The sequence below is a fragment of the Schistocerca serialis genome, chromosome 9 (genome assembly GCF_023864345.2).
Source record: "Schistocerca serialis cubense isolate TAMUIC-IGC-003099 chromosome 9, iqSchSeri2.2, whole genome shotgun sequence".
Lineage (NCBI taxonomy): Eukaryota > Metazoa > Arthropoda > Insecta > Orthoptera > Acrididae > Schistocerca > Schistocerca serialis.
Window position 1 is genome coordinate 249420866 of NC_064646.1, and position 13982 is coordinate 249434847.

The following is a 13982-nucleotide window of genomic DNA, read 5'->3' on the forward strand; positions in this document are numbered from 1 at the left end:
CAGTAGTACCGTGTACCTACGCGCGATGACGGCAATAAAAACATATGTAAAGCTTCCTTTATAATCTCAATATTATTTTTCTCTCTGGAATCGGGAAGAGCCTTCGATGGAGTACTTCAGTGATATAAAATGTATGGAACTTGATCAAATAATGATAACAGCGCCACAAACCACTATCCCACCGTGAGGAGAAGAGGTCCCACAACGTTCTGGTCTACTGCACCAAATGCAAGCCCACGAAACACATAGTCGCAGTTCGAGAGTAAACTGTGTACTTGATGATCATCAGTCGGAGCTGTTGTGCTGTAACGATCAGGCAGATAGCTCGTTAGATTATTCAGATGTCACAATGTGTACAACAAGTGGAAAAAGTTGCTACGGTTTTTGTTTTGGGCGAATTTAGTCAAAGTGGTTGAGCAGCAGTGCGGTTATTTGCTGAATAATCATCCTGATCGTGCCCATCCCTCACGGTCAGACTTCACAAACATTATTCAAAGACTAAAGAAATTGGAAATGTGATAAAGAAAACAAGAGACGAAATAAACTGAAATTTTAGCAGCATTAACATATTCCAAATGTTCCTGTGAGGCGGTTTGGACGTGCGAGTGGAATCAGTCAAAGTGGTGTTACGTGAATACTGTAATCTAACGTATTTCATCTTCTTCATATTTCCCTCTATCAGCAGCTTTACGGCAATGACTTCCACGTTCGTTTGTATTCAACACACTCTGTGAATGAAAACTACAAAGCGAAGTTTCTGTGCAACATTTTGTTTACGGATGAAGCATCACTTACAACAATGTGCGGGTCAGTTTTTACAAGATACACAACCGGAAAGTTGGAAACCCAAGCTCCGTGAGACAAGTGACTACACGCCGATGGTCAGTCATCTTTAAAAGCCATATTGGTTCCACATCTATTGACTCGACTCTAAATTGTTGTTGTTGTTGTGGTCTTCAATCCTGAGACTGGATTGATGCATCTCTCCATGCTGCTCTATCCTGTGTAAGCTTCTTCATCTCCCAATACTTACTGCAACCTACATCCTTCTGAATCTGCTTAGTGCATTCATCTCTTGGTCTCCCTCTACGATTTCTGCCCTCCACGCTACGCTCCGATGCTAAATTTGTGATCCCTTGATGCCTCAGAACATGTCCTACCAACCGGTCCCTTCTTCTTGTCAAGTTGTGCCACAAAATTATCTTCCCCCCAATTCTATTCAATACCTCCTCATTAGTTATGTGAACTACCCATCTAATCTTCAGCATTCTTCTGTAGCACCACATTTCGAAAGCTTCTATTCTCTTCTTGTCCAAACTATTTATCGTCCATGTTTCACTTCCATACCTGGCTACACTCCATACAAATACTTTCAGAAACGACTTCCTGACACTTAAATCTATACTCGATGTTAACAAACTTCTCTTCTTCAGAAACGTTTTCCTTGCCATTGCCAGTCTATGTTTTATATCCTCTCTACTTCGACCATCATCAGTTATTTTGTTCCCCAAATAGCAAAACTCCTTTACTACTTTAAGTGTCTCATTTCCTAATCTAATTCCCTCAGCATCACCTGACTTAATTCGACTACATTCCATTATCCTCGTTTTGCTTTTGTTGATGTTCATCTTATATCCTCCTTTCAAGACACTGTCCATTCCGTTCAACTGCTCTTCCAGGTCCTTTGCTGTCTGTGACAGAATTACAATGTCATCGGCGAATTTCAAAGTTTTTATTTCTTCTCCGTGGATTTTAATACCTACTCCGAATTTTTCATTTGCTTTCTTTACTGCTTGCTCAATATACAGATTGAATAACATCGGGGAGAGGCTGCAACCCTGTCTCAATCACTTCCCAGCCACTTCTTCCCTTTCATCTCCCTCGACTCTTATAACTGCCATCTGGCTTCTGTAAAAATTGTAAATAGCCTTTCGCTCCGTGTATTTTACCCCTGCCATCTTCAGAATTTGAAAGAGAGTATTCCAGTCAACATTGTCAAAAGCTTTCTCCAAGTCTACAAGTGCTAGAAACGCAGGTTTGCCTTTCTTTATTCTATCTTGTAAGATAAGTCGTAGGGTCAGTATTGCGTTACGTGTTCCAATATTTCTACGGAATCCAAACTGATCTTCCCTGAGGTCGGCTTCTACCAGTTTTTCCATTCGGCTGTAAAGAATTCGCGTTAGTATTTTGCAGCTGTTACTTATTAAACTGATAGTTCGGTAATTTTCCATCTGTCAACACCTACTTTCTTTGGCATTGGAATTATTATATTCTTCTTGAAGTCTGAGGGTAATTCGCCTGTCTCATACATCTTGCTCACCAGATGGTAGAGTTTTGTCAGGACTGGATCTCCCAAGGCTGTCAGAAATTCTTATGGAACGTTGTCTAATCTCGGGGCCTTTTTTCGACTCAGGTCTTTCAGTGCACTGCAAACTCTTCACGCAGTATCACATCTCCCACTTCATCTTCATCTACATCCCCTTCCATTTCCATAATATTGTCCTCAAGTACATCGTCCTTGCATAGACCCTTTATATACTCCTTACACCTTTCTGCTTTCCCTTCTTTGCTTAGAACTGGGCTCCCATCTGAGCTCTTGATATTCATACAAGTGGATCTCTTTTCTCCAAAGGTCTCTTTAATTTTCCTGTAGGCAGTACCTACAGGGTGTTTCAAAAATGACCGGTATATTTGAAACAGCAATAAAAATTAAACGAGCAGCGATAGAAATACACCGTTTGTTGCAATATGCTTGGGACAACAGTACATTTTCAGGCAGACAAACTTTCGAAATTACAGTAGTTACAATTTTCAACAACAGGTGGCGCTGCGTTCTGGGAAACTCTATAATACGATATTTTCCACATATCCACCATGCGTAGCAATAATATGGCGTAGTCTCTGAATGAAATTACCCGAAACCTTTTACAACGTGTCTGGTGGAATGGCTTCACATGCAGATGAGATGTACTGCTTCAGCTGTTCAATTGTTTCTGGATTCTGGCGGTACACCTGGTCTTTCAAGTGTCCCCACAGAAAGAAGTCACAGGGGTTCATGTCTGGCGAATAGGGAGGCCAATCCACGCCGCCTCCTGTATGTTTCGGATAGCCCAAAGCAATCACACGATCATCGAAATATTCATTCAGGAAATTAAAGACGTCGGCCGTGCGATGTGGCCGGGCACTATCTTGCATAAACCACGAGGTGTTCGCAGTGTCGTCTAAGACAGTTTGTACCGCCACAAATTCACGAAGAATGTCCAAATAGCGTGATGCAGTAATCGTTTCGGATCTGAAAAATTGGCCAATGATTCCTTTGGAAGAAATGGCGGCCCAGACCAGTACTTTTTGAGGATGCAGGAACGATGGGACTGCAATATGGGGCTTTTCGGTTCCCCACATGCGCCAGTTCTGTTTATTGACGAAGCCATCCAGGTAAAAATATGCTTCGTCAGTAAACCAAATGCTGCCCACATGCATATCGCCGTCATCAATCCTGTGCACTATATCGTTAGCGAATGTCTCTCGTGCAGCAATGGCAGCGGCGCTGAGGGGTTGCCGCGTTTGAATTTTGTATGGATAGAGGTGTAAACTCTGGCGCATGAGACAATACGTGGACGTTGGCGTCATTTGGACCGCAGCTGCAACACGGCGAACGGAAACCCGAGGCCGCTGTTGGATCACCTGCTGCACTAGCTGCGCGTTGCCTTCTGTGGTTGCTGTACGCGGTCGCCCTACCTTTCCAGCACGTTCATCTGTCACGTTGCCAGTCCATTGAAATTTTTCAAACAGATCCTTTATTGTATCGCTTTTCGGTCCTTTGGTTACATTAAACCTCCGTTGAAAACTTCGTCTTGTTGCAACAACACTGTGTTCTAGGCGGTGGAATTCCAACACCAGAAAAATCCTCTGTTCTAAGGAATAAACCATGTTGTCTACAGCACACTTGCACGTTGTGAACAGCACACGCTTGCAGCAGAAAGACGACGTACAGAATGGCGCACCTACAGACTGCGTTGTCTTCTATATCTTTCACATCACTTGCAGCGCCATCTGTTGTTGAAAATTGTAACTACTGTAATTTCGAAAGTTTGTCCGCCTGAAAATGTACTGTTGTCCCAAGCATATTGCAACAAATGGTGTATTTCTATCGCAGCTCGTTTAGTTTTAATTGCCGTTTCAAATATACTGGTCATTTTTGAAACACCCTGTAAGTTACCCCTAGTGAGATAAGCCTCTGCATCCTTACATTTGTCTCGTAGCCATCCCTGCTAAGCCATTTTGCACTTCCTGTCCATATCATTTTTGAAATGTTTGTATTCCTTTTTGCCTGCTTCATTTACCGCATTTTTATATATTTTCCTTTCATGAATTAAATTCAACATTTCTTCTGTTACCCAAGGATTTCTACTAGCCCTCGTCTTTTTACCTACTTGATCCTCTGCTGCCTTCACTACTTCATCCCTCAGAGGTACCTATTCTTCTTCTGCTGTATTTCTTTCCCCCATTCCTCTCAGTTGTTCCCTTATGCTCTCCCTGAAACTCTGTACAACCTGTGGTTTAGTCAGTTTATCCAGGTCCCACCTCCTTAAATTCCCACCTTTTTGCAGTTTCTTCAGTTTTAATCTACAGTTCATAACCAATAGATTATGTCAGAGTCCACATCTGCCCCTGGAAATGTCTCACAATTTGAAACCTAGTTCCTAAATCTCTGTCTTACCATTATATAATACATCTGTTTCCTTCTAGCATCTCCAGGGTTCTTGCATATATACAACCTTCTTTTATGATTCCTGAACCAACTGTTAGCTATGATTAAGTTATGCTCTGTGCAAAATGCTACCAGACGGCTTCCTCTTTCATTTCTTACCCCCATTACATATTCACCTACTATGTTTCCTTCTCTCCCTTTTCCTACTCTCAAATTCCAGTCACCCATGACTATTAAATTTTCGTCTCCCTTCACTACCTGAATAATTTCCTTTATCTCATCATAAATTTCATCAATTTTTTCATCATCTGCAAAGCTAGTTGGCATATAAACTCGTACTACTGTAGTAGGCATGGGCTTCGTGCCTAAATTGGCCACAATAATGCGTTCACTATGCTGTTTGCAGTAGCTTACCCGCACTCCTATTTTTTTATTCATTATTAAACCTACTCCTGCATTACCCCTATTTGATTTGGTATTTATAACCTCGTATTCACCTGACCAAAAGTCTTGTTCCCTCTGCCGCCGAACTTCACTAATTCCCACTATATCTAACTTTAACCTATCCATTTCCCTTTTTAAATTTTCTAAACTACCTGCCCGATTAAGGGATCTGACATTCCACGCTCTGATCCGTAGAACGCCAGTTTTCTTTCTCCTGATAACGACGTCCTTTAGAGTAGTCCCCGCCCGGAGATCCGAATGGGGGACTCTAAATAGTGACAAATATTTACAGTCCCTAACGTATTTAGTCGCAGTTATTCAGTTCTTTCTGCAGTTATTATTTAGTCGAAACAAGGCCCTGGGAGTAGACAACATTCCAATAGAACTACTGACAGCCTTGGGAGAGCCAGTCCTGACAAAACTCTACCATCTGGTGAGCAAGATGTATGAGACAGGCGAAATACCTTCAGACTTCAAGAAGAATATAATAATTCCAATCCCAAAGAAAGCAGGTGTTGATAGACGTGAAAATTACCGAACTATCAGTTTATTAAGTCACGGCTGTAAAATACTAACGCGAATTCTTGATAGACGAATGGAAAAACTGGTAGAAGCCGACCTCGGGGAAGATCAGTTTGGATTCCGTAGAAATACTGGAATACGTGAGGCAGTACTGACCCCACGACGTATCTTAGACTAAGGAAAGGAAAACCTACGTTTCTAGCATTTGTAGACTTAGAGAAAGCTTTTGACAATGTTGACTGGAATACTCTCTTTCAAATCCTGAAGGTGGCAGAGGTAAAATACAGGGAGCGAAAGGCTATTTCAAATTTGTACAGAAACCAGATGGCAGTTATAAGAATCGAGGGACATGGAAGTTAAGCAGTGGTTGGGAAGGGAGTGAGACAGGGTTGTAGCCTCTCCCCGATGTTATTCAATTTGTATATTGAGCAAGCAGTAAAGGAAACAAAAGAAAAATTAGGAGTGGGTATTAAAGTCCATGGAGAAGAACTAAAAAGTTTGAGGTTCGCCGATGACATTGTAATTCTGTTAGAGACAGCGAAGGACTTGGAAGAGCAGTTCAGCGGAAAAAAAGCAAAACAAGGATAATGGAATGTGGTCGAATTAAGTCAGGTGATTCTGAGGGAATTAGATTAGGAAATGAGACACCTAAAGTAGTAAAGGAGTTTTGCTATTTGGGGAACAGAATAACTGATGATGGTCGAAGTAGAGAAGATATAAAATGTAGACTGGCATTGGCAAGGAAAGCGTTTCTGAAGAAGAGAAATTTGTTAACATTGAGTATAGATTTAAGTGACAGGAAGTCGTTTCTGAAAGTATTTGTATGGCTTGTAGCCATGTATGGAAGTGAAACATGGACGATAAATAGTTTGGACAAGAAGAGAATAGAAGCTTTCGAAATGTGGTGCTACAGAAGAATACTGAAGATTAGATGGGTAGTTCACATAACTAATGAGGAGGTATTGAATAGAATTGGGGGGAAGATAATTTTGTGGCACAACTTGACTAGAAGAAGGGATCGGTTGGTAGGACATGTGTTGAGGCATCAAGGGATCAGCAATTTAGTATTGGAGGGCAGCGTGGAGGGTAAAAATTGTAGAGAGAGACCAAGAGATGAATACACTAAGCAGATTCAGAAGGATGTAGGTTGCAGTAGGTACTGGGAGATGAAGAAGATTGCACATGATAGAGTAGCATGGAGAGCTGCATCAAACCAGTCTCAGGACTGAAGACCACAACAACAACATTGGAAGGCATTTTACTGGACATAAAGAATGCACGTGGTATCAACATGACTGATGCTCCGCCCATTCCACGCAAATAAATACACACTTTTTAAACAGATGGAAATTGTTCGATCAGTCGTCCGAGAAATGTAAAATAGACTATAATCTCAATAGACAACAGTTCTGGACTTCTGCCTTGGGAAAATTTAAAACAACAGGTCTACAAGGAAGAACCGACGACTATGGACGAGAAGAGATCCTGGAAAAAATGGGTGTGTGTTGCGTTAACTGAAGATGAAATGCAACGTGCGGTGTTGTCCGAACACGATTGCTATACAGGGTGCATAAATTCTGTAGATCAATACTGTGAACACGTATTATGAGAGTCACAATAATAAATTCACCAACCGTACCTGAGTTAAATATTAACGTACAATTGTTACAATAAGAATGACTTTTGTGGGAACTGTTCTGAAGGCGGGACAAGTGTTACAACATTGTTGTTTTATTACTATTTCATCGAGTTACGCGCGTGTTATGGGTTATCTGTCTGAGAGAACGAAAACAAGACTGCCTGGAAATTACTCAATGGATTTGTGTTCGAACCAACGAAGTGTGGGAAATGGACAAATGGGATATCAATTTCACCAACGTGAGGTATAAGTTTACAAAAAAGGTTTCAGGGCTTGAAAATAGTCAGGGTAAATAATAAAAACTTTTTTAAAATTTTTGTTTGTTGAAATACTTCTCGAAGACTCGGTGTCGACGAAGAAGGTCTAAATTTACATAAAAATAAAAAAAGTCGATGTCATAATTCGGCAGGTATAAACGTTAAAAATTGCTTTCATACCTCTGTAAATTCGTCACTGTGTCCTCTATAGCTTAGTGAAAGCTATACATGACTGTACTAACTCGTTCAGAATATATTTCGGGTGTCCTATCTTTGTTGCTAAGCTCTAAATACATGAATTCGGTTTCTGTCCAATTATAGATTCTCACAACACCTCGTACTAAACTAGACTGGCACTGTAGACATTCGTAGTGTATTTTGGTGTTAGTCCATATTCAGCACTAGAGTACTGCTCCTTGAACGATGAGTAACGTACTCATTAGTAATGCCTGCTCACCTTCAGAGTAACTCAGTGAACGCACCCGCCACGTGGTTTATTTGCTCTGCCTCGCCGAGTACGTGCATCACTGTATTTACCAAGCGATCAATTTTTGGCCCTGACATCTGAAGCGAGGAATGTCGGCAAATCACGAACTGCAGTCGACGGTGATCTCACGTCCAGAACGGTGTAGAATACTTTCTCTGTTCAAGGGCCCTCTTAGCTATGAATCAGGGGGGGGGGGGGGGGGAGGGGGTTGGGTTGTTTGGGGAAGGAGACCAGACAGCGAGGTCATCGGTCTCATCGGATTAGGGAAGGATGGGGAAGGAAGTCGGCCGTGCCCTTTCAAAGGAACCATCCCGGCATTTGCCTGGAGCGATTTAGGGAAATCACGGAAAACCTAAATCAGGATGGCCGGACGCGGGATTGAACCGTCGTCCTCCCGAATGCGAGTCCAGTGTCTAACCATATGAATCAGGTAAAACTGTTGTACATAATAATGTTGAATTTCTCTCGCAAAAGCCAGTCAGGTGAGAGAGTTGGGTTACATTTAATACTGTGAATGAGAATGTGCGCATTTTTGAAACTTCTTCACAAATTAATGTTGTGCGTTATGGAGTGCTACTCAAGTATGATGTCTCCATGAAGACCTCAAAATGGAAGAGAAACAGAGGCAGAATTGAATCCGTAAAAGCTGCTTATGAGTCATGCTTCCATAGTACACTAGGCTGATTCTCGGCCCACCAACAAGGTTTTACAGTGCAGAAGTTCCCATAAGTACTTTTATTTTACACTGTTGGCCATGAAAACGGCAAATCATGAAGGAGGCATGCAACAGACATCAAATTAGCACGAGCTTGGATCTGAAAATGAACAGTATTTCTGCACAGACGCACAAAGTAAGTATGAATAGAGACTGTATTCTGTATACAGGCTCTCTACACTTATTAGCCAAAATATTGTGACCAACTCAACAGTTCTGTTGTCCACATTTGGAACACAATACAACGCCAGTTCTTGTAGGTTTCCAAGAGTATCTGCACCAAATGTGTAAACTCATGTCACTCAATTCACGTAAATTACTGGCCGGCGGTTCTTGGACGTGGAACGTGGTGTCAGTTGTGCCCCAGACGTGTTTCATCAGGTTCAGGGCAGGTGAATTTTATACGCAAGACATAAAAGTGAGTTTATTGTCGTGCTCCACAAACGAATGTACTACGGTTCTGGCCTTGTAATACGGGAAGTTATCCTGATGGAAGATGTCATCGCCGTCGGAGAAGACATCGAGATTGAAAGGTTGCGCCACGCGGGGTAGCCGTGCGGTCTGGGGCGTCTTGTCACGGTTCGTGCTGCTCCTCCCTTCGGAGGGTCGAGTCTTCCCTCGGGCATGGGTGTGTGTGTTGTGCTTAGCGTAAGTTAGTTTAAGTAGTGGGTAAGCCTAGCGACCGATGACCTCAGCAGTTTGGTCCCATAGTCCTTAGCACAAATTTCCAATTTTTGAAATGTCGCTGTGATCCTCAACAATGTCCACACAGTCTACAGCCGTCATGTTGCTTTCCGGTACTACCACAGGTCTCATGGGAGGTCAGGTTAATCGACCCTATAGCTTAATACTATCCCCACTGGCTTGCATGTGTGGTGCCATGCATATTTGAAGCAACCTTTCGTATTGTTTGGTCATTATGGGAAAATGTAGGGGTTGTCTGCTCCGAGCTCCAAGTTCTCTTAATTATGTATTCTGAAATTCTTGTGCCTGCACCAGCACCATACGATGTCAGAGATCACTGAATATCCTGCTTTACAGACTGGAGAAGCTTCCTAAAGCCATTTCACATGATAACGCTTGGAAGTCCACCATCATGTCGCCTACTCGTGGCTTCACAGATCTTCAACTATTTTCTATACAGTCCACGAAGTTTCGGGACTGCAGCCAGATAACGTCGACTTCTTGCCACGGCATTTCGGCTGACAACCGTCCATCCATCTTCAGATGAGTATTTAGCATTGGAGATTGCTAGTTCGTATCGCAAACTTTATACCAAAAATTGGCCGGAAGACGCATGCGCAAAAACGGCAACTACATGAGAAACCCGTGAGGGGGTTCGCGTCTTCTCCGAATATTGCTCCATCTATGGCGCACACACGCATGTGTGCTGGTGAAAGGGTAAGGTAAGATAATTTGGCAGCATTTTAAAAGAAACGTATTGTTTTATTACAGCAAAATTGCAAAAATATTTCAGTTAATTTTAATAAGTAACGAAATATGTGAGCCACATTTTATAAACCTATTACACGCGTCTTATTATTGCACTGTTCATAATTGTACTTTACCTTCAACCACTCCCAGGAAGGTAATTTTGCAATAGGTAAGATTAATCTGCAGTAGCAGTAAGTTGACTTCGCAACACAAAGTTTCGTTCACCTTAACGCATCAGACCTTATTTTCAGAACTTGAATGCTCACAATAATTGTCACACAAGCAAACAGCTTCCTTAGTTGGTTGTTTTCGGTATCTGTCATGGTAGGTTATGGAACAAAAAGAGCATATGTCCATGATGCAAGTGCTTTTTCTTCACATCAGTTATGTGTATGAATTACTTGCTATAACTTCTTGCAGAAAGGTGTAGACCTGATGTAACAGCAACTTCGACAGTCGTCCAAATGAGTAACTCAAAATATAGTCCGGTAAGCGTTGACTTCAAAGGTCACAGTCATCTCAAATTTCACAAATTAAATAAACCAAATTATTTATGTATCACTATGGGACTTAAGGTATCAGTTATGTATACGTAAATTTTATATTGCTTCACCCTGCTTCTGCCGTCGATTGCATCACACAGCAGTAATTTGTTTTGTCAGCACATAATTTTGACCGCGGCACAGCACAGCTATAGTGTTGCTCGAGTATACATAGTCGTGCGACTTGTTGGCAAAAACAAGGGAACACTACACTGATTGGGATCACAGAAGCTAGCTTGTAACAAAATACTGCAAATTTACTTAATATGTGAAATTACCTTACTTACCCTACTACGTGCCTGCTCTCTGTCAGAATGCGGGGCAGCAGAGTTGAAATTCAGATGTCAGTTTAGTTTTGAAAAAGCCGTCACCAGACGTGCCAATAATAGTAAAATGTTTCCTTTCTCAAGATATTAAATAAATTACGAGTCCCAAGCTTCACCCAGAAGAAAGCTGCCATAACGATTAATAACATCTTCCGCCAAACGTATTTCCACCTTTAATAATTGAATCCCAGAAGGATGTGGTCGAGGCCAGGATTTTTGTCCCAGAATAATCGATGGACTGTCCTGTGGAGATACAATGTTCGGCTACGACTGACTTACTGGGCTGCAAAAGGCGAGTTTGTCGATCATGTTCAACGCATCTTTCACGTACTGTGCACGTTGTTTGGACAACGTAGGCTTTGCCACACTGGCATAGTATCTGTAGATTCAAGCCCTCCTCAATCCTAGATCGTCCTTTTCCCAACTGGGAAGAGCAAAAGTCTTTGTAAATGGTAGGAAAATTGTAAATTATAGATTGCAGCAATCAGTCGTCCTTTTTAAATTTTATTGTGCAGATCTACATTTTGGGTAGAAGCTATCCATTCTCAATACTAAGAATACAAAAGGTACATAGTTAGATGGTGTCATAAAAAGTGACAAGTAATGGTTTAACTCAAATGGTTGTACATTACATACCACTATTATTTTCACTCAATGTGTACAGTACCTGTCGTCTTGTGTTTTAGAAATTTAATTTTTTTTTAACTTTTACCCACCTGACGCAATTTAGATGTTTTAATAATGAGTGAACATGGAAATTTTATTACTTGCTGGCAAATATGAAATAAGTCGGACTACAATGTAAGGAATTTTACGTATGTTTCATTTTATGTAATGTATTCAATGAACTGTGGGTGAAGCCCGATCAACAGGGACTTACATACGTTGAGCGAAAATAATAGTGGTATGTAATATACAAACCATATGAGTTAAGCCATTACTTGTAACTTTTTATGACCTAATCTAGCTATATACTTCTTGTATTCTTAGCATTGAGACTGGATGGCTTCTAGCCGAAATCTAGATCTGCACTATAAAATGTAAAAAGGATGACTGATTGCTGCAATCTATAATTAGCAAGTCAATATAACAGTCATTGAAAGCAACAGCTTTCTGATTGGAAGGTAACCTCATGGGGTTCGTTAAAATTCTGCTAATTGCTACAAAATATTGCCTGCATACGTGTAGAACGCTGTATACTTGAACTGCTGCTTGTCCGCTTGATCTTGTGCGTGGTCACGTTTCTTCCTCCTTAATGCGTAATAATCTGATGTCGATTATCTTTGAGCACAGATTGTAGGTGTTCCACCTCCTTTGCAGAGCTGTCTTCATCAGACACAACACGTGCCTGGTCACCAACATTCGAGGGATGTCCATAGTTTGGCAGAAGGACACCTGCAAATGTAAATCTGTGTGTGTGGGCTTGCGGCAGTCGGGATGCCCCAATGATCCACTCACTTTCCAACCGATAAAGACATCCATAAACGGTAGACAGCAACCCTTCTCCACGCCAGTCGTAAATCTGATATTTTCGTGGACTGAATTCAGATGCTGCAGAAAGCGTGACAGCTATTTTTTCATAGTGGGGACACACTACAAAAGTAGAAAAACGGTGAAAGTGACGGTATCGTCGACCTTTACACTATCGATATTTGAGATGCATGTTATATATAGTGATATGTTTCTCGAATTAATATGATTTGAAAATAGTGTATTCCTTTATTTTTATTAAAGATTATCTGATGGTGACTTCCAATATGTGAAGTACTACTAGGTGTTTTATTTCTTGAGAATTACTCTTGGCTGGTCTGGAACTTTCACAGAAAGACACCAGAACAAAGCAGGCCGAAGAGCACCGTTAATTTAACGCAGGCTGTAAAAGGTGACGCTGACTCCAGGTAGGACAGCGTTCGCACAAGGCTGTTGTGTGTACTGCACAGAACGAGGGGATGCCTGTCGCGGGACATCACAATGCGGACAGCAGGTAACGCCACGGACGTCTAGACGGCAGCAGAGGAATTATTGGAATTCTGCACGAGGTGTCCGTCGTTCCCAAGTTAACGCTTAACCGTTTTTCTGCGGTGAGGACGTTGTAAAGTACAGTAAAGGTCTTGGAATGTAGGCAGCAATGAATGAGCCTTGCACGGAGAATTGAAAGAAGGGGAGATTAGTGTTTAACGTTCCGTCGACAAAGAAGTTATTAGAGACGGAGCACAATCTCGGATTCTGGAGGAGTGGGGTAGGAACTGTGGAAGTAATTACACTACATAAAAGAAAACGCTTGCGTGGATTTTATACTGGAAATAATCACTTTTGTTACACCTTACGAACACAATAGAAATAAAACACTGTCGTTTTCCCCAAAGAACCTCATTCGCAAACAGGGTGTTTCAGTGTCCTGTCAAATATCGCCTTGTCAATCCCATACAGCACACAGCCCCCCCTCCGCCCCCCTCCCCCCCCTCCTCCCGAAGTGCGGAGCTTATGTAGGGGTAATTACACTACAGAACCATCCCAGCATTTGCCTGAAACGATTTAAGGAAATCACGGAAAAACCTAAATCGGGATGGCCGGGTATGAACCGCCGTCCTCCCGAATGCGAGTCTGATGTGCTAACCACTGTGCGACCGCGCTCGATCACGGAGAATGCGGGGAAGACAGCGCCAGTCTCCCTAAAGGAAAGCAATATTCTGGTGGATAATATGGAGGTTCTGTGAAAGATACACGAATTTACGGCTCTATGATCTCAGCACAGCACGACAGACGAGGTGTGAGTATTCTATAAGTGTGAGACAAAAACTTCCTCGTCCCAAAGATGCCTGTAGCTAGCCATTCATACATATAAAGCAGATAGGATTGTTAGGAGGGTCCTAGAAACCAGCATGCTGTAATACAACAACTCCTT